The sequence below is a fragment of the Hemiscyllium ocellatum genome, chromosome 10 (assembly GCF_020745735.1).
Source record: "Hemiscyllium ocellatum isolate sHemOce1 chromosome 10, sHemOce1.pat.X.cur, whole genome shotgun sequence".
In the NCBI taxonomy this organism is placed as follows: domain Eukaryota; kingdom Metazoa; phylum Chordata; class Chondrichthyes; order Orectolobiformes; family Hemiscylliidae; genus Hemiscyllium; species Hemiscyllium ocellatum.
In genome coordinates this window covers 77703299-77725752 of record NC_083410.1, presented here as the reverse complement: position 1 = coordinate 77725752, position 22454 = coordinate 77703299, and the positions used below count along the sequence as shown (strand labels likewise).

Sequence of the window (22454 nt, the reverse complement as noted above, 5' to 3'; positions counted from 1 at the left end):
AAGTAGGAATCAACAGCAGAGCTTTGTCCAGAGGCTCACTGAAGATGTTACCTAATTAGGGTGATGAAACGTCTGAAAATGAACTTTCAACTCAGCAAGCAAACCTACATCCAGAACCTTTTTCAATTCTTCCTGCTTTGAGCTGCAGGAATTACTTGGGGTATTCAATTAATAATAATCATTGAATTTCCAAATGAGTTGCTTTTAATTAACATCTGCTAAGGCAGTATTATGAAAATACTGAATTAAAAAAAAAAGAACTGTAGATGCTCTCAATAAGAGACAAAAAAAGAAATTGCTGGAGAAGCTCAGCAAATCTGACAACATCTGTAGAGAAAAATGAGGAACGGTCACTCAGCCTTAAACATTAACTCTGATTTCTCTCCACAGATGCTGCCAACCCAGCTGAGCTTGTCCAGCAATTCCTATTTTTGTCTCTGAATATATTGATTTGCATTATAACCATAACTTGATATGTAATGAAATCTACACTTCGGGAAAAAAGCTGTATTTCTAAGATATCCCTTTAATCCAAAATGAAACTAAGCTGTTCTGGGAAAGTAATTCATAATTGGATTTCCTAGCTGCAAGGTCATATTTGAGAAGTGACCTATGACTTAATTGACATTGCTATGGAGATGAAAACTAGGAAACCCAAAAAAGGTCAGTAGAAGCTAATTGGAAACAGCTTGAATTTCAGTTTGTGCTACAGCAGAGCACAACCACAGAACTCTTAATATGTTTAGGAAAAGCAAGCAGGATAAGGTCAGTTTCCTATTTGAAGAAACTCCTATAGTTCTTGTTGCCTCAATGTGAAAACTAGCTAAAAGCGATTAAAACCTAAAGCTGCATGAATAACTGAATCATTGATTGTACCAAAGGTGAACTGAGGTGTTTTTGATTGATTGGTCGAAGAGGAACTGTGGAAAGCTATGGCAACAGAACTATTGTGATCAGAAGGACAGTGGGTTTGTAGAAATGAACCTTGTCAATGCTAACTGTGCTAATGAAAGGGAATTGACGGCCAAAGCTTGTAATGGAAGAAGTAAGAGATTCTGTATATTACAGTCAGAGTCTGAAAAACTATGACACTGAATTTAGTGTCACCTTCGGCTGTGAGTGAAGCTGAAACCTAGCTTTATTGAATTAAATGTTTAAAATTAAATATATGTTCAATTTTATGCTGATTTTGGGCTTAATTGTTATAGTAAATGTTTCATAAAGTAAACACCTGCCCATTGATTCCTTTCACAGAACATAGAACAGTACAGGCCCTTCAGCCCATGATGTTGTGCCGACCATTGATCCACATGTAAGGTAAATCTCTTGTACAAACCTTCAAATTTCTGTGACTATATGCATGTCCAGCAGTCTCTGAAATATCCCGAATGACCCCATTTCCACAACTGCTGCTGGCAATGCATTCCATGCTCTCACAACTCTCTCCGTAAAGAACCCACCTCTGACATCCCCTCTATACTTTCCGCCAAACAGCTTAAAACTATGACCCCTCGTGTTAAAAATTTCTGCCCTGGGAAAAAGTCTCCGGCTATCAACTCTATCTATGCCTCTCATTATCTTGTACACCTCAATTAGGTCCCCTCTCTTTCTTCTTTATTTCCAATGAGAAACGTCCGAGCTCAGTCAACCTCCGTAAAATAAGCCCTCCATTCCAGGCAGTATCCTGGTAACCCTCTGAAACCTCTCCAAAGCATCCACATCTTTCCTATAATAGGGCGACCAGAACTGGATGCAGTATTCCAAGTGCGGTCCAACCAAAGTTTTATAGAGCTACAACAAGATCTCATGGCTCTTAAACTCAATCCCCCTGTTAATGAAAGCCAAAACACCATATGCTTTCTTAACAACCCTGTCCACTTGGATGGCGATTTTAAGAAATCTATGTACCTGCACACCAAGATCCCTCTGTTCCTCCACACTGCCAAGAATCCTGTCTTTAATCCTGTACTCAACTTTTAAGTTCAACCTTTCAAAGTGCATCACTTCGCACTTATCCAGGTTGAACTCCATCTGCCACCTCTCAGCCCATCTCTGCATCCTGTCAATGTCATGCTGCAGCCTACAACAGTCCTCTACACTGTCAATGACACCTCCAACCTTTGTGTCGTCTGCAAACTTGCTAACCCATCCTTCAATCCCCTCATCCAAGTCATTAATAAAAATTACAAAGAGTAGATATCCAAGAACAGAGTCCTATGGAACACCACTCACCACTGACTTCCAGGCAGAATACTTTCCTTCCACTACCACTCGCTGTCTTCTGTTGACCAGCCAATTCTGTACCCAGACAGCTAAAGTTGCCTGTATCCCATTCCTCCTGACCTTCTGAATGAGCCTACCATGGGGAACGTTATCAAATGCCTTGCTGAAGTCCATATACACCACATCCACCAGTCAACCCTCATCAACTTGTCTAGTAACATCCTCAAAGAACACAATAAGATTTGTGAGGCATGACCTGCCCCTGTGCTGACTGCATTTAATCAAGCCATGCTTTTCCAGATGGTCATAAATCCTATCCCTCAGAATCCTTTCTAACACCTTGCAGATGACAGATGTGAGACTGACTGGTCTGTAATTGCCAGGGAGTTCCCTATTTCCTTTCTTAAAGAGAGGAATTACATTTGCCTCCCTCCAGTCCTCAGGTACGACTCCAGTGGAGAGCAAGGATGCAAATATCTTCGCAAGCGGCGAAGCAATCACATTTCTCGCTTCCCAAAGCAGCCAAGGACAAATCTGGTCTGGCTCTGGCAACTTGTCAATCTTAATGTTTGTCAAAATTTTCAGCCCATCAGCTTCCTCAATCTCTATCCGTTCCAGCATGCTTACCTGCTCCTTAATGGTTTCATTCACTACAAGGTCCTTTTCTTTAGTAAAGACAGAAGCAAAAAACTCATTTAGGGCTTCCCCTACCACTTCAGACTCTACACACAAGTTCCCTATGCTATCCCTGGTCGGCCCTACTCTTTCTTTGATCATTCTTGTATTCCTCACATACATGTAAAATGCCTTTGGATTCTCCCTAATCCTTCCTGCCAAACCTTTGTCATGCCCCCTCCTGGCTCTCCTCAGACCATTTTTGAGCTTCTTCCTCTAGACCTGAGCAAGACCCTTGCTTCCTCCACCATACGTAAGCTGCCTTCTTTCTTTTAATGAGAAGCTCCTCTGCTCTCGTCATCCAAGGTTCCTTTATCTTACTCCTTCTTGCCTGTCTCAGAGGGACATATTTATGCATCACTCGCAACAACTGTTCCTTAAACAGTCTCCACATGCCTATAGTGCCCTTTCCATGGAGCAATTGCTCCCAGTACATGCTTTCCAACTTACGTCGGATAGCATCATGGTTTCCATTTCCCCAATTAAATATCCTCCCACTGTGTCTGCTTCTCTCTTTCTCCATAGCTATGTAAAATGTGAGGTAGTTGTGGTCACTATCACCAAAATGCTCTCGCACTGCAAGATCTGACACCTGCCCCAGCTCATTGCCGAGCACCAAATCCAAAATGGCCTGTCCCCTCATCGGCCTGTAATGTACTGAGTTAGGAAACCCTCTTGAACTCACCTTACAAAACCAGCTCCTTCCAAACCATCTGCTCGAAGAAGGTTCCAATCAATATTAGGAAAGTTAAAGTCACACATTACAACAACCCTAATACATTCACACTTTTCCAAAATATGCCAACCTATGCTTTCTTCAATCTCCCTGCTGCTATTGGGGGGCCTGTAGTAAACCCCTAATGAGGTGACTGCTCCCTTACTGTTCCTAATTTCCACCCATACTGACTCAGTAGGCAGACCCTCCTGGACAGCGGTAACTTTTGTAGCTGTGATACCCTCCTTGTCACAGCTACACCCCCTCCTCTTTGTCCCCCCTCCCTATTCTTTTTAAATGTCCTAAACCCCAGAACATTCCAGCAACCATTCCTGCTCCTGAGAAACCCATGTCTCTGTTATGGCCACAACATCATAGCACCAGGTACTGATCCATGCTCTAAGCTCATCACTTTTATTCCGGATACTCCTTGCATTAAAACAAATACACTTCAACCGATCCCTTGGTTCTTTCCCAGGAAATTCCTTCCCACTGGCTGTGCTACCTTTTGCTATTGCCTCATCTCCACCAACTCTCACCACCACTATATAGCTCAGGTTCCCATCCCCCTGCCATACCAGTTTAAACGCCCCTGAGCCACTTGAGCAAACCTTCCACCCAGGACATTGGTCCCCTTCCAGTCCTTCGTGTACAGGTCCCACCTTCCCCAGAAGGCATCCCAATTATCTACATATCTGAAGCCCTCCCTCCTACACCAGCTGCGCAGCCACATGTTAAGCAGCGCCCGCTCCCTGTTCCTCGCCTCACTGTCTTGTGGCACCAGTAGTAAACCTGAGAACACTACTCTGTTCGTTCTGCTCTGCAGCTTCCACCCTAACTCCCTGAAATCACTTTTTATAACCTCAATCCTTTTCCTGGCTGTATCAGTGGTGCCAATATGTAACACGATTTCTGGCTGTTCGCTCTTCCCTTTCAGAATCTTATACACCCAATCTGAGACGTCCGGGACCCTGGCACCAGGGAGGCAACATACCTTCCGGGAATCCCGATCCTGACCACAAAATCTCCTGTCAATTCTCCTAACAATCGAGTCTCCTACCACTACCGCTTTTCTATTTTGCCCCTTCCCTTCTGGGCCATTGTGTCAGGCTCAGTGCCAGAGAACTGACCACTATGGCTTTCCTCTGGTAGGTCATCCCTCCCAGCAGTATCAAAACGATATACTTATTGCTGAGGGGAATGTCCACAGGAGATCTCTGCACTGTCTGTCTGTCCCCTTTCCTCCCCCTGACTGTAACCCATCTCTCCTTATCCTGAGCCTCAGGAGTGACCAACTGCCAGTAACATCTCTCAAATTACCCCCTCAGCCTCCCAAATGATCCGCAGTTCATCCTGTTCCAGCTCCAATTCCCTAACATGGTTTTCAAGGAGCTGGAGTTAGGTGCACTTCCTGCAGATGTAGCCAGCGGAGACATTTGTCATGTCTCTCACCTGCCACATTCTGCAGGAGGAGCAAGCAACTGCCCTAGAATCCATACTTATCTGAACACCCACACAATACTAAACAAAAAAGCTTAATTCAATTGGTATAAAATCAAGCAATAAACTTATATTCAATACTTTCCTTCCCGGCAGCCCCTCTGGTCCGCGTCACTTCTGCCTCTGCTCCCGCTCCTACTGTGGAGGAAAAACACCGCTGGCCACTACCAGTAAGTAATTTTAAAAATCTCCCTTACCTTAGCTGTAGTCTTCCTGGTTCACCTTACCTCCACTGCTGCTCCCACTCAAAAAGTGGAATCCTATGGGAATGTTAACATTTACAAAATAGAAAGAGTCCAACTGGCCAATCATACATGCGCTGATTCTTTTAAAAAGTTATCCAATTAGTTTCACCTCCCAATCCTCACTGCATGTCAACCTCTGACTTATCCTTGTTACAACAGTTTATGTAGTTGTGACTGTCATTGAACATCCATGGGAAAGTGATTAGATTCTTTCTTGTTGGAGATAATCATTCTTGGCACATATGGCACGAAAGTAATTTTCCATTTATTCATCCAAACTGTTTGTTGTCCAGATTTGTTGAATCCAGGACAATGTAGTATATGAAAATATGTAAATGGTGCTGAGCTCTATGCAAACAGCCGCTAGCATCCCCACTTCAGGCCTAATGATGGAATGTAGGATACTAATGAAGCAGCTGAAGGTGGTTGGGTCTAGGGCAGTAACAAGTCCTGCATTAAAGGCTCTTGTAGAAAAGTGAGCCTACCTCTCAGCCAGGGGGCTTGGAGATTTGCCTGCTCCAGAGGTACGTAATAATATCTCTGAACAGTTAATTAGAAAATACTTAGGAACTCCTGGGAGTGAGATGACTAGTCTCCAGAAGCTACTTCTTTCCTCTTTATGTACGTTAAACGTCTGGCTAGTTGTGAGTTTTCCCTCAATTTATATTGACATAAATTTTACTCTGGCTCCTTGATATAAGTCTGTCTGACGCTGCCTTGATTTTGACGGAAGTCACTCTCATGTCACCCATGGTTTTGAGCTGTCTTTTGTCCAAGTTTTGACCAAGACTGCAATGAGATCCACATCTGAATGAAGCCCAAGCTGAGGATTAGTAAGTGGAGTGTTAGTGAGAAAGTGCCACTTAATTCAATCACTTTGTTGTTTGTTCAGATGAGAATGATAAGCTGGTTGCCATACTGAATTAGTACGACCTCTTGTGTCCAGGACACACCTCTCCAATTTTGCACTTGTCACATAGCTACCAGTGTTGTGTCTGTCTTAGAACAGCATTATAAGGATGTAGTTAGTTCTAGAGCATAAGTTTTCAGCACAACAGGATATTATTAGAGCCTATGTACTTTGCCATATTCATTGTGTTTAGCCATTGCTTGGTATCTTCTGAAGTGACTTGTATGAGCTAAAGACTAGTATTTGTGATGGTGGGGACCTCAGGAGGAGGCCGAGATAAATTCATGATTTGGAGATGCCGGTGTTGGACTGGGGTATACAAAGTTAAAAATCATACAACACCAGGTTATAGTCCAACAGGTTTAATTGAAAGCACACTAGCTTTCGGAGTGTCGCTCCGAAAGCTAGTGTGCTTCCAATTAAACCTGTTGGACCATAACCTGGTGTTGTGATTTTAAACGAGATAAATTCAGTACTTGTGGCTGAAGATGATTGCAAATGCTTTAGCTTTTGCTTTGACCCTTATGGCCTAGGTGGGTCGGTGTCAAATTTGGTAAAAATTGGCTTAAAGGCAGAGAACAGTGAGTTTTTTCACTGAAAAATAAATAGGTATTTTTCAGATTAGAGGAAAATGGACAATGGTGTTCCTCAGAGTCTTTCCTTACATGCCAGTGACTAGCTACAGGAACACAATTGGCAGAATGTGGCCAGTAATATCCCACAAGGATCTATATTTGGGCCTTGATTATTCACATTATATTTAAGTCATTTGGATAAAGGCATAGAAAGTCATATATCAGAAAAAAATCCAATTTGCTGATGACACAAGTCAACATTCTAAAATGTGTAGATGATAACAGAGCATGACAAAAGTAGACTGATAGACTAGAAGAATGTTCAAAATTCGACAGATGGATGTCAATGTAATCAAGTGTAAGGCTATCCATTCTTGGACAGAAGGAGGATAGATCAGGGCACTTTTTAGTTGGTATTAAATTAAATACAGGTGAGTGTTCAAAGACACTTGGGAGTTCAGGTGTGTAGATCTTTAAAATGCAAAGAAGAGGTGCAGAAAATAAAGCTAATGCATTTAAATTTAAAGGACTGGAGAATAAGGACACAGAAATTGTGCTGCAGTTATACGATAACAACAATTATACAATAACAGTTTAAACTCCACTTGGAGTGCTGTGAGCAGACCTGAGTACCACACATTGAGAAGGATAAATCAGCGTTGGAGGGAGTACAATGTAGGTTTCCAAAATCAATACTGGGCTTCAAAGTTAAATTCTGACAAGAGTGATATAACTTTTTTTCTCCAGAATTTAAGGTTAGGGAATGATCTAATCAACGTTTCCAAGATATTAAAAAGAAGCAACAGGGTAAAAAGGATAAACTATTTCCACTGGTTGGGGATTGTAGAACCAGGGGGCACAGTCTAAAAATTAAGGCTATACCTTTCAGAAAGATATTAGGAAGCACTGCAACACACATAAATGACAGTTGAAGCCAGATCAGTTGTTAATTTTTAAATTTGAGATAGCTAAGGAATAAATTCCAAAGAAATGGAGTTAGGTCACAGATCAGATGTCACTTCATTGAATGGCAGAACAGCTGAATTGCCTACTCTTTTTCCTATGTTCTTATAAATGATCAATGGTTTCAAACAAAATTGAATGAGCATTTGAAGGGCATAAATTCACAAAGCTGACTCAATTGCTCCACTGGGAGCAAGCATTGATCTGATGTGCAGAAATGGACTCCTTCTGGATCATAAATGACTTACTTTATGGCCTTATTGGTGCCTTTAGATGATATCTTTCTCCCATTTGTGAAGTGGCAGGAATTGAATGCTATTAGTGGTAAGAAAATGTCAGCCAAGTGCTTCAAAGGAGGATTGTCTTGTGTCCCAAAAAAGTATTAACAGGAGTGATGACTTAGGCAGCAGTAAATTACCATATACAATACAAAGGAGCTTTGGCTGAAGAAAAAGCGGAGAAAGTAAGTTTTACAAATTATCTCACTAATTCAGCATTGATAGTGTCTGTTACATTTAGTACGAACAACAATTGGACAGGAAACCTAACAACAACTGAAAGCAAATAATTTGGTTTTAGAAACAACTGCTTAAATTCAGAAGTAAGCCTTTCTCATTAGTTAATCTGTTCTGTAAAAAGTGGGCAAGTATATATGTTGATGCTCATATACAATGGAACTACTTTTGACAATGATTTGGGACCTGCAACAATAATGACGTGTAAATCCGATGAGGTTTTCTAGCGCTATACATCATAATAAATATAGTGCTAGAAAACCTCATCGGATCTGGCAGCATCTGTGGAGAGAGAAACAGAACCATGTTTTGAGTCTGTTGTAATGCATCTTCAAAACCCATGCCATTATTAATCATGCTTATTTGTGCAGGTCAGCCAGCAATTTGAGTGAAGAGCACTCATTCCCCATTAAGTTAATAATTAATAGTAGGTGCACTCATTAATGTAACAACTGGGATAGATTGGAAATGATTGGAAATTATCTAATTAAGACAGTGAATAATTAAATGTATGATGTCCTTCCAGAAGGAAATTGAGGGAAATTTTAAAATGTCAAATTTCTAAAGTTTTGAGGCGAAATATTCATGGTTAATTTTTCAAGGTGGGAATTGTGATTGCCCATGACAGTTCTTTTGGAGGCACTCAGCAAACCCCCATAATGGTTTTCTGCTGTCTGTTCACTTAACTTTTGAAAATAGACCTTCAAATCTCACACCTGACAAGGTGTCAAGAAAGCTTCAAAGGGAAGGATTTTAAAAAGATGGAAAAGTGCAACAAACTGAACTGTAATCTCCTGGGAGTTATCTCAGACTGGAAACAAGATGAGAGAAAAGACACACAAGTGTACAGAGCAGGGTGTTTATAAGCAAGTTCACTGTGGTCTGTATCTGTTGGTAGAAAAAGGCTTTATCAGGGAGAGATCATGTCTGACAGGTTTGAGTGTATGGAGGAAGTGATGAAGTGTGTAGATAAAGGGAGTGCATTGATGTAGTAGACAGGGTCCTTTATCCAGTGGGATACTGCAGGGTTTGGCGCTGGGTCCCTTGTTGTTTGTAGAATACATTTAATGACCTAGACTTGAATATAAGATGTTTGGTCAGTAAGTTCACATGAAATAAAATTTGGTAGTATTCTGAATTCCTGGACACAGCCGGAGAGGTCCCGAGGTCTGGATACGTGAGTATATGATTTAAATTTCTTCTAGTTTTGGTTTTTCTTCAGTTCCGGAGGTTACAAGGTCACATATTTGAACAGCTGCTTTACCCAAAACACTACTCAGGTAGTGACTCCCACCCATCCTCCTCCTCTAAACAAAGAAAAAGCTGTGTGTCAGTTCGTAAGGTGACAAGTGTTTTCTTTCGTGTTTCATTTATTTTTTTCTCGAGTCTATTTGGGAGTTTAGAATAGTGGGAATGGAGGTTAAGGCAGTTGAATGTTTCTCATACAGAATGGGAGGTGAGGGTCGCCTCAAGTATCCCTGATGACTTCATCTGCGGGAACTGCAGATTGATCAGCACATCGACCTGGTCCCAATATACCAGCCACTGCAGCGGACGGCTGGAACTGACAACCGGAAGCGGCAGAGACAAATTATAAATGCCAGAGGAAACAACACAGAAGCACTTCACAGGAGGCTCCCAAGCACTGAGGATGTCACCTAGACAGGGGACGAAACATCTGCAACACAAATCTTCTCACAAGCTTTGAGTTCCAGTTTTAAATTACCCTGTAATTAAATATATGAACTTATTGTATCATTGCAACTAAAACAGAAAGAATTGGCACAATATATTTATAGATTATGAGCATTAATGTAGAGTCAGACCTCCATTTGGTTGATTTCAAAGGCATTTTTATTGCAAACATGGCTAGCATAGCAATGTCACATTTTCTGCACCATCCTCCACATTCAAATGCCTATTTCATTTCGGAAGAAATAACAGGAATGCAGAGTACTGGGCTAATGGTAAAATTCTTGGCAGTGTAGATGAACAGAGATAAATCCCTGGCGCATAAATCCCTGAAAGTTGCCACATAAATTGATAGAGTTGTTAAGAAGGCATATGGTATGCTGGTGTTTATTGGTAGGGGAATTGAGTTTCGGAGCCACGGCTCATGTATCAGCTGCACAAGACACTCGAAAGGCCACACCTGGAGTATTGCGTACAGTTCTGGTCACTGCATAATAGGAAGAACGTGGAAGCTTTAGAAAGAGATCAGAAGAGATTTACTAGGAGGATATTGCCTGGTATGGAAGGAAAGTCGTACAAGGAAAGGCTTAGGGAACTGAGGCTGTTTTCATTGGAGAGGAGAAAGTTGAGAGGTGACTTAATTGAGATGTACAAGATAATCAGAGGGTTAGTTAGGCTGGACACTGAGAGCCTTTTTCCTCAGATAGTGACGGCTAACATGAGGGGACATAGCTTTAAATTGAGGGGTGATAGATCTAGGAGAGATATCAGGGGTAGTTTCTTTGCTTAGAGTAGTAGGGGCGTGGAACGCCTGCCTGCAACCGTAAAAAAAAACTCACTGAAGTTTAGGGCATTTAAATGGACACTGGACATACATATGGATAACAATAGAACGGTGTAGGTTAGATGGACATCGGATAAATTTTGCAGGTTGGCGCAACATCGAGGGCTGAAGGGCCTGTACTGCGCTGTAATGTTCTATGGTCAATGATCTATGAATAGTGAAGAGGAAAGCCTCAGACTATAGAGGGTTATAGATGGGCTGGTCAGATGGGCTAAGCAGTGACAAAAGGAATTTAATCCTGAAATGTGTGAGGTGATATATTTTGGGATAAATAAGGGAGTACATAATGAGTGGTAGGACTCTAGGAAATGCAAAGGATCAGAGAGACCTTGGTGTACATGATCATAGAACCTTGAAGGCAACAGGATAGGTGAATAAGGTGGTGAAAAAGACATATGGAATTTCTCCCTTTATTAATCAAGACATTGAATACAAGAGCAGTGAGTGTACAATGAAATTGTATAAAACTTTGCTTCAGCTATGGCCGAACCTATGTGTGGTGTATAAAATTGAGGGGCATAAATACAATAGATCGGAAAAGACACTTGCCTCTTAGTGTACGGGTCAATATCCAAGGGCATTGATTTAAGATAAATGGCAGAATGTCCAGAGCGACTTAAGGAAGAATTATTTCACCCAAAGGTTGGTAAGTATTTGGAATTCAAGATCTGAAAGGATGGTAGCGGTGGATAGTAACACATCAATGAATAATCCTTCCTACTTGCTGGCCAGGACATAGATATTTCAGCATCTCCACAGGAGCTGTCCCAGCCATTGCTAGCGAAAGCTGAGATCCTCTTGTATGAAGTGAGGAGCTGAATGGTGGGCACCCCACAGCCTACCTAGCTCTTTCATTCCACTTATGGGCTGATTCTTCCACAAATGAGAGAAAGTGGGTGGGAGTGGAAGTGAGATGAAGTTGAGTAGCATAGCTATTTAATGCGGGTGGGAATTAAGTAGTCAGCTGTCTTGTGAGAGTGATCAGACATTGCTGGGTGTTTCTTTAGATCACAGAGGCCACACTGTCCTCCTTGGCAATTCCGGACTAGTTTGGTGGCATCTGGTGTTGTGGCCTCTTCTGGTTGTCGTAGGGAAAGAGGACATCCCTTCTCTTCACCATTCCGTCCCAAGAACTTCCTGTCTACAAGACAGTGTCAATTTTATCTTGGCTGCTATCTCAAAATCTTTAATCATGCAATTCAATTCCGACTGCCATGGCTAACTGGATGCTAAATAGCTTTTAAATATGGCGCCAATGCCAGAGATACCAGGATCTCCCAATAAGTAAATTTGCCAATGGTGAGTGAGAGAATCCAGCACAAGAGGGAGGGTGGCATAGCGTGTGGTACCTGATTAATGAGGCAAGTTTGGGAAATGTATGAGAACACTTGTTCTGTCAGAGAAAAACCTTCCATGAAACAGAACAAAAATAACCTTTAGCAGATTTTTTTTTAAGTGAGCCATAATTCTCATCCAGAACATCATGCAGATACATTGGGCTGAAAGGCTTCCTTCTGCTCCATAATGCTTTCTCCAAGGAGAACCACCTTTCATGTGACGGGGCAATCATCAATATTTATTTCAACTTCTCAATAATGTTTTAGTTTCCAAAAAATACATTTTTCAAAAGAATGAGTCATCTAGGTTTACCATAATGAGAGCAGATACATCTCAAAGTCATAGAGACTTGGAGTCATAGAGATGTACAGAATGGAAACAGACCCTTCGGTCCAACTGTCCATGCCGACCAGATATCCCAACCCAATCTAGTCCCACCTGCCAGCACCCGGCCCATATTTCTCCAAACTCTTCCTATTCATATACCCATCCAAATGCCTCTTAAATGTTGCAATTGTACCAGTCTCCACCACATCTTCTGGCAGCTCATTCCATACACGTACCACCCTCTGCGTGAAAACGTTGCCCCTTACGTCTCTTTTATATCTTTCTCCTCTCTTCCTAAACCTATGCCCTCTAGTTCTGGACTCCCCGACCCCAGGGAAAAGACTTTGTCTATTTACCTATCCATGCCCCTCATAATTTTGTAAACCTCTATAAGGTCAACCCTCAGCCTCCGATGCTCCAGGGAAAACAGCAACAGCCTTTTCAGCCTCTCCCTGTAGTTCAGATCCTCCAACCCTGGCAACATCCTTGTAAATCTTTCCTGAACCCTTTCAAATTTCACAACATCTTTCCGATAGGAAGGAGACCAGAATTGCAAGCAATATTCCAATAGTGGCCTAACCAATGTCCTGTACAGCCACAACATGAACTCCCAACTCTTGTACTCAATACTCTGACCAATAAAGGAGAGCATACCAAATGTCTTCTTCACTATCCTATCTACCTGCAACTCCACTTTCAAGGAGCTTTGAACCTGCACTCCAAGGTCTCTTTGTTCAGCAATACTCCCTAGGACCTTACCATTAAGTGTATAAGTCCTGCTAAGATTTGCTTTCTCAAAATGCAGCACCTCGCATTTATCTGAATTAAGCTCCATCTGCGACTTCTCAGCCCGTTGGCCCATCTGGTCCAGATCCTGTTGTAATCTGAAGTAACCTTCTTCGCTGTCCACTACACCTCCAATTTTGGTGTCATCTGCAAACTTGCTAACTGTACCTCTTATACTCACATCCAAATCATTTATGTAAATGACAAAAAAATAAAGGGCCCAGCACCGATCCTTGTGGCACTCCACTGGTCACAGATCTCCAGTCTGAAAAACAACCCTCCACTACCACCCTCTGTCTTCTACTTTTGAACAATTCTGTATCCAAATGGCTAGTTCTCCCTGTATTTCATGAGATGTAACATTGCTAATCAGTCTCCCATGGGGAACCATGTCGAATGCCTTACTAAAGTCCACATAGATCAAATCAACTGCTCTGCCCTCATCAAACTTCTTTGTTACTTCTTCAAAAAACTCAATCAAGTTTGTGAGATAGTTTGGGATTCTTAGAACAGCTGGTGCTGGAGCCAACCAGAGAGAAGGCAATTCTGGATCTGGTATTGTGCAACGAACCAGAATTGGTCAGGGACCTCGAAGTGAAGGAGCCATTGGCAAGTAGTGACCATAATACAATAAGCTTCAATCTGCAGTTTGAGAGGGAGAAAGTAAAATCGGAAGTGACAATATTACTGTTGAATAAAGGGAACTATGGAGCTATAAGGGAGGAGCTGGCCAAAGTTCAATGGTGCAAGGGGATGACAGTGGAGGAACAATGGCGGATATTTCTGTGTATAATGCAGAAGATGCAGGATCAGTTCATTCCAAAAAGAAAGTAAGATCCTAGGAGGAGGCATGGGTGGCCGTGGCTGACGAGGGAAGTTAAGAAACAAATAAAGTTAAAAGAGAAAAAGTATAACATAGCAAAGATAAGTGGGAAAACTGAGGACTGGGAAGCTTTTAAAAAACAACAGAAGATTACGAAGAAGAAAATACGCAAAGAAAAAATGAGGTACGAAGGTAAACTGGCCAATAATACAAAGGAGGATAGTAAAAGTTTTTTCAGGTATGTGAAAGGCAAAAAAATGGTTAAAACTAAAATTGGGAACAAAGAAATGGCAGAAGAATTAAATGGGTACTTCAGATCTGTGTTCACTGGGGAAGACGCAAGCAATCTCCCTGAGGTAACAGTGGCTGAAGGACCTGAACTGAAGGGAATTTATATTTGTCAGGAATTGGTGTTGGAGAAACTGCTAGGTCTGAAGGTTGATAAGTCCCCGAGGCCTGGTGGTCTACATCCCAGGTACTGAAGGATGAGAATTCGTGGATGAGTTGGTGATTATTTTCCAGGGTTCGATAGATTCATGATCAGTTCCTGCGGATTGGAGGATGGCTAATATTGTACCACTTTTTTAAAAAGATGGAAGAGAGAAAACAGGAAATTATAGACCAGTTAGTCTGACCTCCGTGGTGGGAAAAATGCTGGAGTCTGTTATAAAGGATGAAATTATGACACATCTGGATAGTAGTAGCAGGATAGGTCAGAGTCAGCATGGATTTATGAAGGGGAAATCATGCTTGACTAATCTTCTTGAACTTTTTGAGGATGTAACTCTGAAGATGGATGAGGGAGATCCAGTAGATGAAGTGTACCTGGATTTTCAGAAAGCTTTTGATAAAGTCCCACATAGGAGGTTAGTGAGCAAAATTAGGGTGCATGGTATTGGGGTCAAAGTACTTGATTGGATTGAAAGTTGGTTGGCTGACAGGAAACAAAGAGTAGTGATAAACGATTCCATTTCAGAATGGCAGACAGTGACCAGTGGGGTACCGCAGGGATCAGTACTGGGTCCGCAGCTTTTTACAAAATATGTTAATGATATAGAAGATGGTATTAGTAATAACATTAGCAAATTTGCTGATGATACTAAGCTGGGTGGCAGGGTGAAATGTGATGAGGATGTTAGGAGATTACAGGGTGACCCTGTAAACTCTCCTAAGTTAGGTGAGTGGGCAGAGGCATGGCAGATGCAGTTTAATGTGGAGAAATGTATGGTTATCCATTTTGGCAAGAACAGGAAGGCAGATTACTACCTAAATGGAATCAATTTAGGTAAAGATCTGGGTGTTCTTGTACAGCAGGTAGTGAAGAAGGCCTTCATAACAAGAGGAATTAAGTATAGAAGCAAAGAGGTTCTTCTGCAGCTGTACAGGGCCTGGTGAGACCATACCTGGAGTACTGTGTGCAGTTCTGGTCTCCAAATTTGAGGAAAGACGTTCTGGCTATTGAGGGAGTGCAGCATGGATTCACTAGGTCAATTCCTGGAATGGCGGGATTGCCTTACACTGAAAGACTGGAGCGACTGGGCTTGTATACCCTTGAGTTAGAAGACTGAGAGGGGATCTGATTGAGACATATAAGATTATTAAAGGATTGGACACTCTGGAGGCAGGAAACCTGTTTCCGCTGATGGGTGAGTGCCGAACCAGAGGACACAGCTTAAAAAATATGGGGTAGACCATTTAGGACAGAGATGCGGAGAAACTTCTTCACCCAGAGAGTGGTGGCTGTGTGGAATGCTCTGCCCCAGAGGGCAGTGGAGGCCCAGTCTCTGGATTCATTTAATAAAGAGCTGGATAGAGCTCTCCAGGATAGTGGAATTAAGGGTTATGGAGATGAGGCAGGAACAGGATACTGATTTAAGGATGATCAGCCATGATCATATTGAATGGTGGTGCAGGCTCGAAGGGCAAAATGGCCTACTCCTGCACCTATTGTCTATTGACATGATTTCCCACACACAAAGCCATGTTGACTATCCCTAATTAGTCCTTGCCTTTCCAAATACATGTATATCCTGTTCCTCAGAATTCCCTCCAACAACTTGCCCACCACCAAGGTCAGGCTCACTGGTCTATAGTTCCCTGGCTTGTGTTTACCACCCTTCTTCAACAGTGGCACCTCCAGTTTGCCAACCTCCAGTCTTCTGGCACCTCACCTGTGACTATCGATGATACAAATATCTCAGCAAGAGGCCCAGCAATCACCTCTCTAGCTTCCCACAGAGTTCTAGGTTACACCTGATCAAGTCCTGGGGATTTATCCACTTTTAACCATTTCAAGACATCCAGCACGTCCTCCTCTGTAATCTGGACATTTTGCAAGATGCCACCATCTATTTCCCTACAGTCTATAACTTCCATATCCTTTTCCACAGTAAATATTGGTGCAAAATATTCATTTAGTACCTCCCCCATTTTCTGTGGCTCCACACAAAGGCCGCCTTGCTGATCTTTGAGGGATCCTATTCTCTCCCTTGTCCTTAATATATTTGTAAAAACCCTTTGGATTCTCCTTAATTCTATTTGCCAAAGCTATCCCATGTCCCTGTTTTGCCCTTCTGATTTCCCACTTAAGTATACTCCTACTTTCTTTATACTCTTCTCAGGATTCACTCGATCTATCCTGTCTATACCTGACATATGCATCTTTCCTTTTCTTAACCAAAGCCTCAATTATTTTTTAGTCATCCAGCATTCCCTATACCTACCAGCCTTCCCTTTCACCCTGACAGGAATATACTTTCTCTGGATTCTTGTTATCACATTTCTGAAGGCTTCCCATTTTCCAGCCGTCCCTTTACCTGCGAACATCTGCCTCCAATCAGCTTTCGAAAGTTCTTGCCTAATACCGTCAAAATTGGCCTTTCTCCAATTTAGAACTTCAACTTTTAGATCTGGTCTATCCTTTACCATCACTATTTTAAAATGAATAGAATTATGGTCGCTGGCCCCAAAATGCTCCCCCATTGACACCTCAGTCACCTGCCCTGCCTTATTTCCCAAGAGTATGTCAAGTTTTGCACCTTCTCTAGTCGGTACATCCACATACTGAATCAGAAAATTGTCTTGTACACACTTAACAAATTCCTCTCCATCTAAACCCTTAACACTATGGCAGTCCCAATCGATGTTTGGAAAGTTAAAATCCCCTACCATAACTACCCTATTTTTCTTTCAGATAGCTGAGATCTTCTTACAACTTTGTTTCTCAATTTCCCTCTGACTATTAGGGGATGTCTATAATACAATCCCAATAATGTGATCATCCCTTTCTTATTTCTCAGTTCCACCCAAATAACTTCCCTGGATGTATTTCTGGGAATATCCTCCCTCAGCACAGCTGTAATGCTATCCCTCATGAAAAATGCCACTCCCCCTCCTCTCTTGCCTCCCTTTCTATCTTTCCTGTAGCATTTGTATCCTGGAATATTAAGCTGCCAGTTCTGCCCATCCCTGAGCCAAGTTTCTGTAATTGCTATGATATCCCAGTCCCATGTTCCTAACCATGCCCTGAGTTCATCTGCCTTCCCTGTTAGGCCCCTTGTATTGAAATAAATGCAGTTTAATTTATTAGTCAAACCTTGTCCCTGCCTGCCCTGACTGTTTGACTCACTTCTGTTCTCAGCTGTACCCATGTCAGATCAATCTCTTTCCTCACTATCTCCCTGGGTCCCACCCACCCCCCACCCCCACCCCCTCCCCCCACCTTACTAATTTAAATCCTCCCAAGCAGTTCTCGCAAATTTCCCTGCCAGTGTATTAATCCCCTTCCCATTTAGGTACAATCCGTCCTTTTCGTGCAAGTCACTTATACCCCAAAAAAGATCCAAATGATCCAATAATCCTTCTCCCATACACCAGCTCCTCAGTCATGTATTCATCTGCTCTATCCTCCTATTCCTGCCCTCACTAGTTCGTAGCACTGGGAGTAATCCAGATATTACTACCCTTGAAGACCTCCTCTTTAAATTTCTGTCTAACTCTCTGTACTCTCCCTTCAGAGTCTCAATCTTTTCCCTTCCAATGTCGTTGGTTCCAATGTGGACAATGACCTTCTGCTGGCCCCTCTTCCCAGTGAGAACATTCTGCACCTTCTCTGAGACATCCTTGATCTTGGCACCAGAGAAACCACACACCATTCTGCTTTTTCTCTGCTGGCCACAGAAACGTCTGTCTGTATTTCAGACTACAGAATCCCCGAACACAATTGATCTCTTGGAAGCCAACGTACCCCTCGTTGCATTAGAGCCAGTCACAATACCAGAAACTTGGCTGTTCATGCTAAGTTCCCCTGAGAATCCATCACCCACTACATTTTCCCAGACCGCATACCTGTTTGAAATGGGTATATCCACAAAAGACTCCTGCACTAGCTGCCTACCTCTCTCACCCTTCCTGGAGTTAACCCATCTATGTGACTGTATCTGAGACTTTACCCCCTTCCTATAACTGCCATCCATCACATACTGTTGCTGTTGCAAATTCCTCATCGCTTCTATCTGTCTCTCCAACCGATTCACTCGATCTGATAAGATTCACATCCAACAGCATTTATGGCAGATCTAATCCGTAGTAGCCCTTAAACTCTCTTTAAACTCCCACATCTGACAAGAAGTACATATCACTGCAAAGGCCATTTTTGCTCCTTCACAATCTACAGACCCAGAAAATAACACCATCTTATTCCTTTACAAGCACTGCCTCAGGTTAAATTAATAACTATGGCTTATATTACAGGATGGCAAACCAATTCTGTTGGTTCTATAATCTTTCTGACAGTTCAGGTGAACTACTTGAATGTAGAAATGGAAGTCCTTGTAAAGGTTCCAAATGTATCTATTCAGCAATCGTGTTATTGTTCATATTCACCACATGCCATTGGAAATGACTTGTCAAAAACCTCACAAGTACACCTCCACAACTGAAGCATCTACTTGTGAAAAACCAAGGGCCTGATTTTGAAGTACAATATAAACAAGACTCAAAGCAATAGTGAGAACTGCAGATGCTGAAGAAGTCCGAGTCGATAAAGTATGGTGCTGGAAAAGGCACAGCAGGTCAGGCAGCTTCTGAGGAGCAATAGAATCGATATTTCAGGCTTACCCCTTCATCAGGTCCTGCTCCATCTCTTGCTCCTTAGATGTTGTCTGACCTACTTGCCTTTTTCAGAACCTACTTTGTTGAAACAAAGCTCAAACCTGACTATTCTTGATACTCATAGAAAGCATTTAAAATCCAGCTAAAAACATAGACATTCCTTTAAGCAAATAAAAATACAATGGATATTATAGAACTGAATTGGAAGATGGTCTCCACATTCATTTTACTCATTTTAGTCTCAGCCAAGCAGATCTGATTCACATTTCTAATCAACCAGTTTAGCTGTATTATGAGACATAACTGGAGTAGGTAGGACTTGTGAATCCAGGCCTCCTGGCTTGCCCAAGGGATAAGCAAAGCAGATAAACTTGCTTTTAAGCAAATTTTGAATCAACCCAGTCAGAGTTTTTACATCTGTTATTATACACATTCCGGAACATTTGGGAATTGAACCTTGGCCTCCAAGAGATAGATACACTCCCATTGCACCACAAAAGCTCTTCAGAGCAGATTCATCAAATTGAATCTGCTAATGTCCAGCTGTAAGATTAGACTTTAGACTACTTACAGTGTGGAAACAGGCCCTTCGGCCCAACAAGTCCACACCGACCCGCCGAAGCGAAACCCACTATACCCCTACATTTACCCCTTACCTAACACTATGGGCAATTTAGCATGGCCAATTCACCTGACCCACACATCTTTTGGACTGTGGGAGGAAACCGGAGCACCCAGAGGAAACCCACGCAGACACGGGGAGAACGTGCAAACTCCACACAGTCAGTCGCCTGAGTCGGGAATTGAACCTGGGTCTCAGGCGCTGTGAGACAGCAGTGCTAACCACTGTGCCACCATGCCGCCCAGATCTCGACAACTGATTTAGGGCAGTGTTGCAAGTTGGTTTTGGAAAACTGGGGAAGATATTGTGTCATCCCTTTAAAAGATGGTATCTTTTCTGTGCTTAGAGTTAAAATTGATGTCTGGCAGCAGCTTGAGTTTGCCAGTATACAAACAGTCCACACTGAAACATTTGTACTGCTGGGCAGTACAGTTAATGAAGCAAGCATCGGTTTTTATCAAGATAACAGGTTTTGAATTTAGGAGAAAATGAGGACTACAGATGCATAGCCAATCAATTTAACCCAGGCCCTTAAATGGTAAAAGCATATTAAATTTAAATCTGATGGTTTTGACAACATAGGACAATCTGATTGTCAGAATATCGAGAGGTCATCAAGGATAAAAAAGAAATGGATACTGAAAAATCAGCAGAGTTAACTGCTATCCTACCAGAGTTAACAGCCCTAAGTGCCCTAAGAGAGAGAGAGAGAGAGAGAAATTGGCTCTCATCAATGTTAGCACTGCTATGTCACTGCACCAGGGACCCAGGTTTGAATCCAGTGTTAAGTGACTGTGCAAATTCCACACAGATATTCTCCCCGTATCTGCGTGGGTTTCCTCTGGGTGTTCTGGTTTCCTCCCACAATCCAAAGATGTGTAGGTTAAGTGAATTGGCCGTGCTAAATTGTACATAGTGTTCAGGGATGTGTAGGTTAGGCGCATTAGTCAGGGGTAAATGTAAAATAATAGGGTAGGGAAACGGATCTGGGGTGGTTGCTCTTCGTAGGGTCAGTATGTACTTATTGGGCTGAAGGGCCTGTTTCCACACTGTAAGGATTTGATGATTTCTATGTATTAGAGAAAGCACTATCCAGATAATAATGGTACCAAAGATGAAGAAATAACAGAATATGACACAAAATATTCAAGAAGGCATGCAATCTGGCTGTAATTTTGAAAGAATTTTTTTGTACATGAGCGGGACTTGCATTTATTGGAACAGCATACCAGTAGAACCGTGTTTTGTTTAGGAATAGTTAGTTGTTAGAAGGGATTTATTTGGATAGTTAATAGTTTCATTAATTTGTTCCTGTTAGAGGCAAATAAGTAAGTTATTACATGTTTTAAGGTGAGTGCAAGGAATTTATTGTATTTAACCACTAGAAGTTACCGAGATACAGATTACATATTTAACTCTCTTTAAACAGGTTGTAGGGCAAGGTACTCCTTGTTGGATGTTTCAGTTTTAGTTTTCAAAGGTTGGGGGGGGGGGGGTCAACCCCTGTTTTAAACACCTCCAAGCCTCTGAGCTAGTATATTTTTCTTGATCATCCAGTGACTCTAGGGGCAGACTAGGAAAGAAATTTCCAAAGGCAAACATGTGGTTATTCTACAAACCACAGATTAAGATGTACTTGATCACATAGAGTTGCCATGTCATACAGAAAAACCTAAGAGCTAGATTGCTGTGTCAGTCTATGGGTTTGATCAATTGATCAAATCATGAAACATGTCAATTCCATCAGTTGTCACGATTAGTCGAACATCTCATTCCACACAAAATGCCTTCTGAGTCGCAGTGCTACTGCACAACTGAAAATTTCTATGTCCAAGGAGATGAATACATCCTGGTGACTGGTTATTTCAGAGTAAAAAATGAGGTCTGCAGATGCTGGAGATCACAGCTGAAAATGTGCTGCTGGTCAAAGCACAGCAGGCCAGGCAGCATCTCAGGAATAGGGAATTCGACGTTTCGAGCATAAGCCCTTCATCAGGAATGAGAGAGAGTAGCCAAGCAGGCTAAGATAAAAGGTAGGGAGGAGGGACTTGGGGGAGGGGCGATGGAGGTGGGATAGGTGGAAGGAGGTCAAGGTGAGGGTGATAGGCTGGAGTGGGGTGGGGGCGGAGAGGTCAGGAAGGAGATTGCAGGTTAGGAGGGCGGTGCTGAGTTGAGGGAACCGACTGAGACAAGGTGGGGGGAGGGGAAATGAGGAAACTGGAGAAATCTGAATTCATACCTTGTGGTTGGAGGGTTCCCAGGCGGAAGATGAGGCGCTCCTCCTCCAGCCGTCGTGTTGTTATGTTCTGCCGGTGGAGGAGTCCAAGGACCTGCATGTCCTCGGTGGAGTGGGAGGGAGAATTAAAGTGTTGAGCCACGGGGTGGTTGGGTTGGTTGGTCCGGGCGGTCCAGAGGTGTTCTCTGAAGCATTCCGCAAGTAAGCGGCCTGTCTCCCCAATATAGAGGAGGCCACATCGGGTGCAGCGGATGCAATAGATGATGTGTGTGGAGGTACAGGTGAACTTGTGGCGGATATGGAAGGATCCCTTGGGGCCTTGGAGGGAAGTGAGTGTGGAGGTGTGGGCGCAA

General features: G+C 42.5%; 1 long non-coding RNA gene across 2 annotated transcripts in view; it reads left to right on the top strand.

Annotated features, from left to right (window-relative positions):
* Window positions 1-710: 710 nt before the first annotated feature.
* LOC132819470 (uncharacterized) overlaps window positions 711-22454 on the top strand; it is a 139468-nt gene continuing 117724 nt past the window's right edge. For both annotated transcript variants that reach the window (XR_009645090.1, XR_009645089.1), the window contains exons 1-3: window positions 711-765; window positions 1255-1317; window positions 5210-5283. This is a non-coding gene — a long non-coding RNA (uncharacterized LOC132819470). The remainder of the gene's footprint in view (window positions 766-1254; window positions 1318-5209; window positions 5284-22454) is intronic.